General features: G+C 44.5%; 1 protein-coding gene and 1 non-coding gene across 2 annotated transcripts in view; one reads left to right on the top strand and one right to left on the bottom strand.

The window, feature by feature from the left end:
• LOC126092734 (cell adhesion molecule 2-like) overlaps positions 1-14,980 on the bottom strand; it is a 275,363-nt gene that overhangs the window by 167,826 nt on the left and 92,557 nt on the right. The window lies entirely within an intron of this gene.
• Positions 13,589-13,662, top strand: Trnat-ugu (transfer RNA threonine (anticodon UGU)). Its single transcript has one exon. It is a non-coding gene; the product is annotated as a tRNA-Thr (tRNA).

The following is a 14,980-nucleotide window of genomic DNA, read 5'->3' as shown; positions in this document are numbered from 1 at the left end:
TGTATACTTTGTGAACGCTATACTACAGCCATTTGCTTATGTGCACATCGGTATGGTTCAAAATGGTTCAAATGGCTCTGAGCACTATGGGACTCAACATCTTAGGTCATAAGTCCCCTAGAACTTAGAACTACTTAAACCTAACTAACCTAAGGACATCACACACACCCATGCCCGAGGCAGGATTCGAACCTGCGACCGTAGCAGTCCCGCGGTTCCGGACTGCAGCGCCAGAACCGCTAGACCACCGCGGCCGGCGCACATCGGTATCCCATGACTTCTGTCACCTCAGCTTATAGTAAAGTAATTACCGTCTTTATGCAAACTAACACTACACTTACTGGGGGTGGGATTTTCACCTGCCACGAGATGACTGGGTGTTTGTGTTGTCCTCATCATTTCATTATTATTCACGAAAATGGAGGAATTGGACTGAGCAAAGGTTGGGAATTTGTACGCGCGCTGCTAACAGTGCAGTTGGGCGCCTCACAAACCAAGCATCAACATCATCAGTACTGTCGCCTTCATCGAATTTCCAACGTTGACGTAACAAGTATAAGATTGAGAGATTAGGGTGCACACAAAGATATGATCATTAGTGTCTGGACATTTATTAGTGGACATTAATAAGAGGTTTGTCCGCTCTTCGTCTTTATGGCGGATTCATCTCTGTCAGTGACACTTCCAGTGAAGAGTCTGAATGTCTGTGGAAGAATGATAGCACATTATATCTCAAGAGTGGGAACCAAGGAAGATACTGATTTTTCACGCTGCGGTCTGAACTGAATTCGACGATCTAACTGATTCCGGAAACGTCCCACTGGGTTCAGGTCGGAATTGTGGGCAGACCAGTCAATTTCAGGAACGTCATCGCCACAGATAATTGCCTCGCAACGTTGCTTTATGACAGGATGTGTTATCATGCTAATATACGCAATCACGACCTCCGAATTTTTACTCTACTTCAAGCAGTACAAAATACGGTAAAACGTGTTCACACCCTTCTTCGTTTTATTTTTTCTTAAGCGCGATAAAGGGGCCACACTCTAACGATGAGTAACGCCTCTTGCATCTTTCCTGTTGGCACTGTACATGATGGCCATATCGACCTCCAGACATTCACCAAACTTAAACGCTTCCATGGGATTGCCCCAAGGTATAAAGTTGCGAGGGGCCAGGGCAAGCAGTGTATTTAACACTAAATTCTTCTAGCATCTTCATACGGAAATGATGCTCTAAGCACACCCTCTTTTAACTCCGACTTTTGCTGTTGCACATGGATTAAGATGAAATGCGAACTGACTGTAATCGACCCTGCAAGTGGAGTAGAAAAGAGTTTGGCACCTGCAATAATTTAATTTGATAGAAATTAATTTGATAAACGAAAGTTTCATTAACGTAGTGAGAGATGAAAGAGTTGCGCTACCAATTATGTCCACAATAACAATTTGATTTATTATGACTAAACTGAAAATAATAAACAAAACACGTGAAACATTCAGAATACGTCAAACTGGATACTCAAATAAATGCTGTGATGGTGAAGTTGTCTATAAACTAGCTTGTGACATTTATGACCAAGTGGCATGTGGAGCCAATTCCTTGCAACTCAAATCTTAAGAGAAACACACAGCCAACCCAACATTAATTGCTGCTACAGTAGTGAGAACTCAGACAACGAACGCCAAAGACAGAACCACGTTAGAAAAAATAGAAACAGGCGTGCTCTGCTGAGCTCTGATTATCACATAGCAAAATTCCCTAAACTGCCGGTGCTGCGGACATACATTACCAAGCTGTCTTCTTAACTGCTAGGACACGATCTGGCGTACCGGAGGCGATGGCTGGTTGCTTCGACGTCCCGTCGTGGTGATGATAATGTCGCAAGTATGGCCCAAAACAAATTATCCTGGTCTGGTTGTTCGAGACTAAAGACTTCCTAGCAATACAAATGCGCCTCTGAGGGACACGAAGAAGGCTCGCCACACAATCACTGACGGTACAGTGATTGATTTTAACAAGCAAAGTCACACAATAACTCCGATACAGTGAACTTCAGCCAAAATTGCTCAAGACGGACAACAAAGGCAGCTTGTACGCAGAACGCTCATTTGCCAACTGTACTCGGAAAGTTACGTTGAAGTCGAAACTTCAGCAACTTCGTCAAACAGTTACCATCAAATGAAAGTGTATTAGACAGCCAACGGAAGGCAGGTTGTCCAGACCAGCGAGAGCTCAGTCTTGTAACCTACCCCGACCGAAAGGCGAGACTCGACACTACCAAGAGCACCAGTACAGGTCGAACAGAGAACATTACTGCCCTCACTACAGTGGCTGTGGCTAAACGTGCCAATCAGTAACTTGAAAACCGGTGGAAAGTTCCACTCTATTGCCAAAGTACTACTATTCCACCAATGGAGATACTTGGCAGCAATTTCTGCGTCGATTTTGCTACGTCATGGAGCTATCACCTGATCAACCCAATCACAGTAATGATTTAGCAGAAAACACGGGAATTTGTCCGCCAAGACTGCCTGGCAACACAAGTCATTCCCACGCCTCGCTCGTAGCCCATCAGAAAGCATTTTCATTAAGTTTCTGTGAAGCAACGGAATCTCTAACCCCAGCTGCTCCTTCAGGCCCCTGCGGGCGTGTCCCCCCCACTCTTATGAAAATGTCGGCGTCTGGACCTCATCCAGTCGGTTCCCTCACACCCGTCGGCATAACCCTTTCAAGATCAGCAGAACCTGCCTGTCACTGGTGACGAGAGATGCTCTGTAGGAAGTCTGCGTGTGAAGGAATAGCAACTTTTCACCACATGCAATTAGAGAGGAAAATATTCATATCTTCTGAGTTCTCAATACTAGCCTTGTAATGACCATACTCGGCTATACTTCCCCAAATCGAATTACTAAGAGTAAGATATATACTGGGAGATCAAAAAGTCAGTATAAATTTGAAAAATTAGTAAACCATGGAATAATGTAGATATAGAGGTAAAAATTAACACACATGCTTGGAATGACATGGGGTTTTATTAGAACCAAAAAAAGTTCACAAAATGTCCGACAGATGGCGCTGGACAGCAAAACGTCAGTGAATGTGCATGATAATCGTGTGTAAAAGGAGCTGTAATGAGAGAGAGAATCAGACGTGCCAGCAGTCGCAGCATGTTGACGTTACCTGAAAAGGCACTTTTAGTGATGCTGTATTATCAGAATGGGGAATGTGCTAGTTCAGCGTTACGATTCTATCGCCATAGGAAGGAGATTTGAACGGGTAAAGGTCCGGTGACAAATGCAGCTGTGGCGAGCTGTGGCGAGTTGTTTGAACGATATACCCCGTAACGGCCGACCGAGCACAAGGCGTAATGCTGCTGAGACAGTTCAGGAAGAAATGGAGGCTGTAGCGGGTTCGTCTATGCACGGGGACGTCAGCGCTCGTGCAGTCGCACGTCGCACCAGCATTCCATACACTACTGTTTGGTTGGCACTGAGGAGTACCCTCCGACGCTATCCGTAAAAAATCCATTAGCATCATGAACTGTTACCTGGCCATTTAGTGAAGCGGAGGGCATTTGCAGTGTGGGCGTTTCAAAAGATGGCGGAAGATGACGATTGTTTGAGTAACGTGTTGTGGACTGACGAAGCTGATTTCATGCTCCGAGGGTCTGTCAACGCCCACAACTGCAGAATTTGGGCTGCCGAAAATCCTAGAACTGTCGTGGAAACTCCATTGCACGACGAGAAAGTCACGGTATGGGTTGGATTAACACATCTACCGTTATCGGGCCATTTTTCTTCGAGGAAATGCCTGATTCTGGTTTTGTTACTGCTACCGTGACAGGTGAGAGGTACGCCGATATGTTACAGAATCGCATCATCCCCAGCCTGGCTGATAAACATCTGCTGGAACATACGACGTTTATGCAGGATGGCGCTCCACCCCATATTGCTAGACGCGCGAAAGATCTCATGCGCGCGTCGTTTGGTGACTATCGTGTGCTCAGCCGCCACTTTCGTCATGCTTGGCCTCCCAGGTCCCCAGACCTCAGTCCGTGCGATTATTGGCTTTGGGGTTACCTGAAGTCGCAAGTGTATCGTGATCGACCGACATCTCTAGGGATGCTGAAAGACAACATCCGACCTCACCATAACTCCGGACATACTTTACAGTGCTGTTCACAACATTATTACTCGACTTCAGCTATTGTTGAGGAATGATGGTGGACATATTGAGCATTTCCTGTAAAGAACATCATCTTTGCTTTGTCTTACTTTGTTATGCTAATCATTAATACTCTGATTAGATGAAACGCCATCTGTCGGACATTTTTTGAACTTTTGTATTTTTTCGGTTCTAATAAAACCCATGTCATTCCAAGCATGTGTGTCAATTTGTACGTCTCTATCTACATTATTCCGTGATTTATTCAGTTTTCAAATTTATACTGGCTTTTTGATCACCCGGTATATTAGAGGGGGCAAGTCACTGTGTGCATCGTAAGTGAGCCACCACCCCCAGATCATTCTTTCCAGATAACCTCTGTCTAGTGGACAGCTCTTTACACCTCCGCTAACGTCGCTTAGTATTTATTATTGAACTGTGAGGATCATGACGAACCGCTGTACCGTGGTGCCCCATTCCTTTTAAATCTCATCGCACAGTCGCTGTGCTAACTGAACTACTGGAAACACTTTGAAACTCACGAGTGATTCCTTCCGCTGACTTAGCGCGATTTTTTATAATCACACTGCGCAATCCTCTATGGCCCCTGACCGACGGTACCCTGAGGCCTGCCTAGCCTTGGTGTAGGCGTGGTCGTTACTTCGCTTTTTCATTCAGTCACGTGGAAAGTTCGCGTTCACTGAGCTCTCATGACCAACCAATTTCGGTTTTAGTGCTTCTCTGCTGACAACATAATACTCTCCGCCTTCTTTCATGTTGACGGGGTCTGGCTCTCGTGGTATCTAGTCGTCAATTCCGATCAGATAGTGTACACGAAGGTTTATCATAAAATTTCAATAATGACGATGGCAAAATAGTTGCATAATCAATTTTTCGTCGGTTTCCAGATATACTAGTCTTGCAGGACAGTCCTTGCACGGATTAGTGGCAATGCCGGATAATTAAGAGTGTCTTAAATTTAGTGTCAACTCATGGAAATAATACTTTATTAAATCCAAAGATTCATTCATTTTCATAAAAATCTTAGTCCATCAGTGTGTATACTCGTATATACTGTACTATCACACACTATGAAATCTGTCAAAATTTTTAGTTATCACGATGATGATATGCGGTGGCAATATGTTTTATCACAAAACGACTTTATAAACATTTCATAGCTACTGCATGTTTCTGATTGTTGGTTAATGTACTCTAGGAAGATGTCTGCAGCTTCAGTACCAGCAGCGTGAGATATCCTCATGTTCTCTCCTCCTATGTCCTTGCCGGCCGGTGTGTCCGTGCGGTTAAAGGCGCTTCAGTCTGGAACCGCGTGACCGCTACGGTCGCAGGTTTGAATCCTGCCTCGGGCAAGGATGTGTGTAATGTCCTTAGGTTAGTTAGGTTTAATTAGTTCTAAGTTCTAGGCGACTGATGACCTCAGAAGTTAAGTCGCATAGTGCTCAGAGCCATTTGAACCATCACTTCCATCATAACTTTTCGGTACGCTTTTCATTATCTCTTCATCTGTTTGGTCATTAGTTGCTCGCCCAGCAATTTACTGCAAAGTTAAACTTATCTCTAACTTCAAGTTTTCGCTTGAGGTCTAGCATAAATTTTAGAAGCTGTGGTACTCAACCTTAAAGAAAGCCGTAATTTTAAACACGTATAGCATTGTTTAACATTGAAATTAACTAACAACGTTGTTGCATACGAGAATTCATTCGGCCTGGGCGACTAGGGTGTAGATGCGAGTCAGATTACTGAGTCCCTGGACTACTGAGAACCCGAGTTTAGTGTGCACGATACATAATGAAACTCACGTGCCTCAGTAACGTAGCAGGTCGCTAGATGAACCAAAACTGAATTCTGTAGTCCATTGATTAAGTTGTCGGGTGTTAATTCGTTAAGAGCCCGATGGAGGCCGTCGGCCAGGGTGGCCGAGCGGTTCTAAGCGCTACAGTCTGGAACCGCGTGACCGCTACGGTCGCAGGTTCGAATCCTGCCTCGGGCATGGATGTGTCTGATGTCCTTAGGTTAGTTAGGTTTAAGTAGTTGCAAGTTCTAGGGGACTGGTGACCTCAGAAGTCAAAAGTCCCATAGTGCTAAAAAAAAAGAAAAAAAAGAAAACAGAGCCCGCTGGACTTCGTGACTGCTTACTTCATTAAAAAAGCCGTCCGACGAACAGAGGCAGCTGTGTTAGGCCAGTCCAGACGACTTCTGTAGCCATCTGTTGGGTTTATGACTGTCACGTAATCGGCATTGACGAGAACTCGGTGTATGACTATCGCCCCGCGACAAAGGAGCCAAGCAAAAACTATGGACAATAGCACTCACCAGTGCCCAGAAAAGGCAGCACCCATCATCACTGAGCCATGTGATTCTGAGTGATTTTAGGGACTGGTATACTCACAGATTATACTCACCGTCACAACAGTACATTACCGACATCTCCTGTGGAGTTCTTTGTGCTATCAAATTTTTAGCCCCAGCTCCGCCCTCCTCTGCCTCCCGTATTCCTCTGACATGTCAACCAGTGACCTGTTCCTCTTTCCTCGGATGCAGAAACGTTTACGAGGCATGTATTTGGAGACTAACGACAGGGTGAATTTCGAGGTTGAACGTTTCCTAAAGAGCCAAAATGCAGACATCTACAGCTAAGGTCTCTGCCAATTCATCCATCACTGGAGAAAATCTGTGCCACTTGAAACGAAATGTGTAGAGAAGGACTATCTCTGGTTTAGCTTTATTAAAACTGCAAGCAGGTTTCTGCAAAGGAATATCCTGTGTCAGCGATGTTTTCACGCGGAAAAAAATTATGCAGAAAAGACGAGAATTCAATTTGGAAACACTTCTGGCATTTATCGATGATGAAAAAACACTTGACCACAGCCACAGAAAAAAGCGTTGCTCAGTAAAGAGAAAAAGAGGTTTCCCCAGGCACGCTAAGGTTTATATTAAAACACCAAAATAAGAATAGATACTGACGTACGTCAACGAACTGCTCAGGGAATGGATGAAGGACACAATACCTCAAAGTATACGTACTGGGACAGATGAATTTCTAAATACGACGCTTATTGCCGCCACCAGGTAATCGTACAGATAATGAAGACAAATTTTAGATAGGAATAAACAGAGTAAACAACATAAGTCTAAATTATAGGTTGAAGACATCAACAGAAAAGGAAAAACAATGCTTTTTTTAAGAAAATATCCCAAAGAGCTATGACAATTATCAGTAGTACAGTAATGAAGAAATGTGTCTTATTTCCCATACCTAGGAACTGACATAGCTTTCGAAGAAGATAGATACATAAATAATAATAGTAACAGTCAGCAAGATGCAGGGTGACCCAGGAGGAATGGTCAGTGTTCAGCGATACGATAGGCACGATCATTCGAAGTAAGAAAAGTCTGGTAACATGGGCTCTAAAGCGCATAGCTTAAGAGCTATGAGCACTTCTTCATCTTCGATACCGTGAAACAAATCTCTTCTACTACAAACTCTTTACTTTCCATATTTCGGGAGGAAGTAGTTTAGACCAAAAGAATTAAAAAAATGTCTAGGAAGCAATGGCTCTAAAATGCAAACTTTAAGAGCTATTGGCACTTGTTCAGTAGACAACGTGTTTCACAGTAGCATACATGAACAAGTGCTCATAGCTCTTAAGGTATGCATTTTAGAGCCAATCTCTATTGTACATTTTTTCTTACTTTCCTTCATAGTACCTTCTCCTAAAATATGGAAAGCAAAAGTCTGTAGTAGAAGAGATTTGTTCCATGGTATCGAAGATGAAGAAGTATTAAATGAATTTTATCCATAGTGGATGCTCTCGAACTCGGTGACTGTTCCTTTATGGAGTGTAGAAAAGTATCCGCTACCAGTCACAATAAAAGGTTATTTATTAGTCACACGACCGGTTTCGGGCTTGCGCCCATCTTCAGGTGTTTATACATTCATGTACATGTTTGTACTTTTGGAGATCACTGTATAGATACAAAAAAAATATTTGCTTGTGACTACATAAATACAAGTGGGACAATTGCAAGTGGTAAGGCAACATTTGACGAAAATATGTCTGTACTTACATAAAGATGAAGCACCATTATTACAGTTATGCTGTGGTGATAGTTTTGTCATTTAGTTACACACTTATGGTCATTTTCAAGTCCATATTTCAGTTTTACCAAGTATAGCTTTGTATTACACTATTATGATGTGCATTCGTGAAATACACTATGTTTACATACAAACATGTGGGCTGTGGTCAAAGAACTTAGATGTAGAAGATGTAAAGATGTTGCTCATACAGAAACTTATAGGTTATTGTCAAAGGACTTAGCGACAGGAAGTGTAAGGGTGCTGCATAAATAGAAATTTAAAAAGCTATTATAGAGTGCGACGTTTGTTGATACACATTATGAGGTTTTTTTTAGGAGAGCTTAGATCTAGGAAGTACAATGTTGTTATGTATATGAAATTACTCAAAGCTATTACAAATTAAATAATAACAGCTAGAACTGTTTTGAGCCACACTGTTGTCAGAGAAATTAGATCTAGGGGGTACAGTAATGTTACACACATGAAATTTTGAAAGCTTTTACACATTATACAATGCCAATTACAGCTTGTGCTTACAATATGACTCTTACAAATTACGATAATGACACTTGGACTGTTGTATGACTGCTTCATCGAATTTCTAAAGAATATTACTTTGTTATTCTATCAGAGGATAATTATTTTCTGTTTTTGAATATTTCATGAAATATGTGAAGATAGGATTTGTTTGTACGTTCCACTTGTTCGTTGAGAACAAGGTATGGTGAGTTAGAGCTGTGGATACAAATTTCTAGCTCTTCAAGCAGATTCATTTTCTTTCTTTTGCTCACAGTGTGTAGTATTTGTAGGTTTTCTGTAATGGCTGTGGCTGAGTGACCATGGTCTTTTAGGTGCATTGCAAAGGTGGATTTATCAAAATTATTTAGCCGGAAGGCATCCATATGCTCACGCTATCTTATAGTGAAACAGTTCTACATAGGCCAGATTGGAAGGAGGCACCCTGTGTGTGCAGGAAAATAATGAAGGATACAACGGGAAGAGAAACCCAAATGAAATGTTATACAGCCACGGTACTGGCCATAGCACTATGTGGAGCAGAAAGTTGGATATTATGATCAAGACACCTAAGACAACTTGAAGCAACAGGAATGAAATTCTTTAGATCTCTCGAAGGCTGCAGAATAGAAGACAAAATAAGTAATGAATAAATAAGGAAAGACCTGGGGGTTCAGCCATTAACTAAAAAGTAATCCAACGAAAGCAGGATTAGAAAGAGCATGTACTGAGCACGTTGCCTTCGAGAAATCCCGACGAGCGATGGAATACACTCCCACTGGAGGAAGTAGTGTCAGAAGGCCGAAGACATGGTGAGGCCATGGCCAGAACGGCCATAGTGTCTGATCCACGATTGGTAGAAGAAAAAGAAGCAGAAGAACCGACATCCTGACACCATCAGTAGGTTTCAAAGTCGCAGCTTGAATTTTTTGAAGTGGTAATTAAAACTTTACGAGTAACCCTCATGGACAGTTTTTAGCCCCATACAACGTAAAACCAGTCCCAAGTTGCAAATTTAATTTTTAATTCACTCGATGACTAGTTGTCTGTATGCGCTCTAACGGTTGGTTGCAGACTTTTGACATGGTTTTCACATCTGCGGAAATACCTTTTTTGACTATGTTATGATGACCTGAAAACGGGTTTCGGCTCGAAACTAGTCATCGAGTGAATCAAAAAGGTAAAATTCGCAACTTCGTATTGGTTTTTTTTGCTGTACTGATTAACAGAAGTTGCTGACAGACAGCTACTACGGCGTGCTGGACGTTCATAAATTTTTCCCTCATTCCAGATGCAAATTTGATAGTAGAGGGTACAGCTATATCCAGTATCTGTCATACACTACTGACCATTAAACTTGCTACACCAAGAAGAAATGCAGATGATAAGCCGGTATTCATTGGACAAATATATTGTACTAGAACTGACATGTGATTACATTTTCACGCAATTGGGGGGCATAGATCCTGCGAAATTAGTACCCAGAACAACCACATCTGACCGTAATAACGGCCTTGACACGCCTGGGCATTGAGTCAAACAGAGCTTGGATGTCATGTACAGGTACAGCTGCCCATGCAGCTTCAACACGATACCACAGTTAATCAAGAGTAGTGACTGGCGTATTGTGACGAGCCAGTTGCTCGGCCACCATTGACCAGACTTTTCAATTGGTGAGAGATCTGGAGAATGTGCTGGCCAGAGCAGCAGTCGAACATTTTCTGTATCCAGAAAGGCCCGTACAGGACCTGTTACATGCGGTCGTGCATTATCCTGCTGAAATGTAGTGTTTCGCAGGGATCGAATGAAGGATAGAGCAACGGATCGTAACACATCTGAAATGTAACGTCCACTGTTCAAAGTGCCGTCAGTGGGAACAAGAGGTGACCGAGACGTGTAACCAATGGCACTTCATACCATCACGCCGGATGATACGCTAGTACGGCGATGACGAATACACGCTTCCAATGTGCGTTCACCGCGATGTCGCCAAACACGGATGCGACCATCATGATGCTGTAAACAGCACCTGGATTCATCCGAAAAAATGACGTTTTGCCATTCGTGCACCCAGGTTCGTCTCTGAGTACATCATCGCAGGCGCTCCTGTCTGTGATGCAGCGTCAAGGGTAACCGCAGCCACGGTCTCCAAGCTGATAGTCCATGCTGCTGCAAATGTCGTCGAACTGTTTGTGCAGATGATTGTTGTCTTGCAAACGTCCCCATCTGCTGACTCAGGTCTCGAGACGTGGCTGCACGATCCGTTGCAGCCATGCCGATAAGATGCCTGTCATCTCGACTGCTAGTGATACGAGGCCGTTGGGATCCAGCACGGCGTTCCGTATTACCCTCCTGAACCCAACGATTCCATATTCTGCTAACAGTCATTGGATCTCGACCAACGCAATGTCGCGATACGATAAACCGCAATCGCGATTGGCTACAATCCGACCTTTATCAAAATCGGAAACGTGATAGTACGCATTTCTCCGCCTTACACGAGGCATCAAAGCAACGTTTCACCAGGCAACGCCGATCAACTTCTGTTTGTTTATGAGAAATCGGTTGGAAACTTTCGTCATGTCAGCACGTTGTAGCTGTCGCCACCGGCGCCTGCCTTGTGTGAATGCTCTGAAAAGCTAATCATTTGCATATACAGCATCTTCTTCCTGTCGGTTAAATTTCGCGTCTGTAGCACGTCATCTTCGTGGTGTTCAATTTTAATGGCCAGTAGAGTAACATGACTTAGGCTGTACGTGGGTGTCGATGTGGATGTTACGCACGTGCAGTACAAGGTGAAACGTTATAATTACGATAAAATATTTTCTGTTTCAGGACATGCCAAGATTGTAGTGAAAAGGCTAGATACCCAGAATCATTGGGCTTGAAGTCAGAGAGCGCGCTTCGCCATGGCGCGCCTTCTCTAATAATACGGCGCAGACGTGAGAGTAGACGGACGGACGGACGGTGAGCCATCAGCGCTATGATTTAGTGGCGCCTGTTGTGTCTCGTCGGCGATCCGCAGAGACGGCCGTACGGAAGAAAGAGAGCGGTGATATACGGCAGGGGCGGCTCGCTGCCCAGCAGGGAGGTGGAAGGGGGGGGGGGGCGGACGACGCTGAAAGCCGCTGAGATTTACGGGTCGGCGCCGAGCGGCCAGAGTGCAGGTGCCCAGACAAAGGAGGGATCAGCCGCGACAACGTTTCAACAGCCCCGCGCGACTCGCTCGCCCTGCTAATTGCTGGCTGGCGCAGCACGGTGGCAGAGCAGCAAAAGCACACGGGAATGGAAGTATTATTAGTTCCCAATGCAGAATTCAGCCTTCCCAGGAGCTACGCACTGTAAATGGATCGAGGTCACCTATCACTTCCACACTTGAAAATCAGTAGCAGGGAAGGTGAACAAAGGAATTACATATCGATCCCTCACTCTAGTCCCTTTGGCGACCATCCGTGTGATGGAGCCGCGCGAGATTATCCGGACGGTCTGAGGCGCTGCAGTCATGGACTGTGCGGCTGGTCCTGGCGGAGGTTCGATTCCTCCCTCGGACATGGGTGTGTGTGTTTGTCCTTAGGATAATTTAGGTTAAGTAGTGTGTAAGCTTAGGGACTGTTGACCTTAGCAGCTAAGTCCGATAAGATTTCACACCCATTTGAACATTTTTGTGTGTGTGTGTGTGTGTGTGATGGACATAGCTGTTCTCACGTTGTCGGTGGCCACTGAGCTCGCTTCAAGTGGAGTTATACGGTAAATCTGCGAAACAACAGCTTGCAGACATTGGGGATTAGCTTTTCATCTATGACGTCCAGCATGCCGTAGTACCTGTGTGTCAGAAACTTCTGTTAATCAGTACAACAAAAAGCCAATCCGAAGTTGCAGATTTTACCTTTTTTATTCACTCGATGACTAGTTACCGGCCGAAACCCGTTTTCAGGTCATCATAACATAGTCAAAAAAGGTATTTCCGCAGATGTGAAAACCATGTCAAAAATGTGCAACGAACAGTTATAGCGCATACAGACAACTAGTCATCGAGTGAATAAAAAAAATTAAATTTGCAGCTTGGGACTGGTTTTACGTTGTATGAGGATAAAAACTGTCCATGAGGGTTACTCGTAAAGTTTTAATTACCACTTCAAAAAATTCAAGCTGCGACTTTGAAACCTACTGATGGTGTCAGGGCGTCGGTTCTTCTTCTTCTTTTTCTTCTACCAATTCTGGATCAGACTTTATGGCCGTTCTGGCCATGGCCTCACCATGTCTTCGGCCTTCTCACACTCCTTCCTCCAGTGGGATTGCATTCCGTCGCTCGTCGAGGAATTCTCTAAGGCAACGTACGCAATACATGCTCTTTGTAATCCTGCTTTCGTTGGATTATGTTTTTGCTAATGGCTGAACCCCAGGTCTTTCCTTGTTTCTTCATTACTTATTTTGTCTTCTATTCTGCAGCATTCGAAAGATCTAAAGAACTTCATCTCTGTTGCTACAAGTTATCTTAGGTGTCTTGTTTTCGGCATGGTTCGAGACGTGAGCAGATTTAGAAAAATAAATATACTATAAAATATATATATACTAAGTATATATATATACTTAGTATATATATAGTTAAGGCTCACCGGCCACTTGACCATCTTCTTCTTCTGTACGAATGCACGAACAGTGCCCGAACTCTTACGGGAATCGGCTACGCGCCGTGAGTAACGAGTATAATGGGCAGGGGCACTGCGAATGTACTGCGCGACAATACGTTGAGAATGTGGGTTTCACGGGAGGCGTACCAGAGATAAATCCCTGTATGTGTCCTCGGTGGCTCAGATGGATAGGGCGTCTGCCATGTAAGCAGGAGATCCCGGGTTCGAGTCCCGGTCGGGGCACACATTTTCATCTGTCCCCGTTGACGTATGTCAATGCCTGTAAGCAGCTAAGGGTGTTCATTTCGTTGTAATTTCAGATTTAGAATAAGTTACGCAGGTGTTGCAACGGCCTTGCCGCAGAGAATACACCGGTTCCCGTCAGATCAGCGAAGTTTAGCGCTGTCAGTCGTGGCCGGCACTTGGATGTATGACCATCCAGGCCGCCATGCGCTGTTGTCATATTTCGGGGTGCACTCAACCTCGTGATGTCGATGGAGGAGCTACTCGACCGAACAGTAGCGGCTACGGTCAAAGAAAACCATCATACCGACCAGGTGAGCAGTATGCTTACCACACATCCCTCCTATCCGCATCCTCATCTGAGGATGACACGGCGGTCGGATGGTCGCGATGAGCCACTTGTGGCCTGAAGACGGAATGCTTGTACTGGATGAGTCATAAATGAGGAAAAATACGTCGAAGACCGCATGCTGCTATGCGTAACACGTGACGCACTGTTTTTAATTTCGTTCTCCTCAGTGTACTGTGTACGTAAAACAAAAACACCAGTTAACCATTGAACGAGATATCAACGAGCCCTACAATCAACACATGTCATTCACCAATGGATACAACACATGACACACCAATGAGCTGATGTGTTGTATCAGAACTTGTGAATCACACGTTTGCCGGCGGTAACGGATTGTACAGTCCCATGATAGGGAATGTGTGTCCTGTAGCAGAAAGAGTGGTCAATGGGTAAACCGTGGCGTGCATGACGTGTTTACAACACCTCTGCGCTGCTCACTCTGCCCGATATTCGCCGTGTCGACAGCTGCTAACAGTCGCGTCGCAGTGTTACTACAGTACCACGGCAAGTTTCACAAACGACGAATACGCCGACATCCACCTCACCTACGGGCTTCCAGATGGAAGAGCTGACGTTAAAGGCAACTGTATCACATGAGGTTTCCTAGCCAGCGCCTTCCATCCGCCAAAACGTTTTACTCTGTGAACAGGCGCTTGAGGGCGTATGGTGCGTCCTCCGGGATTTAGTTATCGTGGCCGACCGTCGACGTACAGTGCGGATGACGAAGAAAAAGTGTTACAAACTGTTGAGGAGGACCGAACAATAAGCACCAGGTCTCTCGCCACTGCAGTCGGAATGTCACAATCTACTGTCATGCGAGTAATCTAGAAACCATTACCATCCCTTTCGCATTCAGAAGGTACAGGCATTATTGCCGGAAGACTACAAGAGGAGGCTGGACTTTTGCAACTTTATCCTATGGCGTCAGACCCATGACCAGCATTTTTCACGAACGAAGCCTATTTC

The sequence above is a fragment of the Schistocerca cancellata genome, chromosome 7 (genome assembly GCF_023864275.1).
Source record: "Schistocerca cancellata isolate TAMUIC-IGC-003103 chromosome 7, iqSchCanc2.1, whole genome shotgun sequence".
NCBI lineage: Eukaryota > Metazoa > Arthropoda > Insecta > Orthoptera > Acrididae > Schistocerca > Schistocerca cancellata.
Note: the sequence above shows the minus strand (reverse complement) of the source record. Positions and strands in the feature narration are given on the sequence as shown.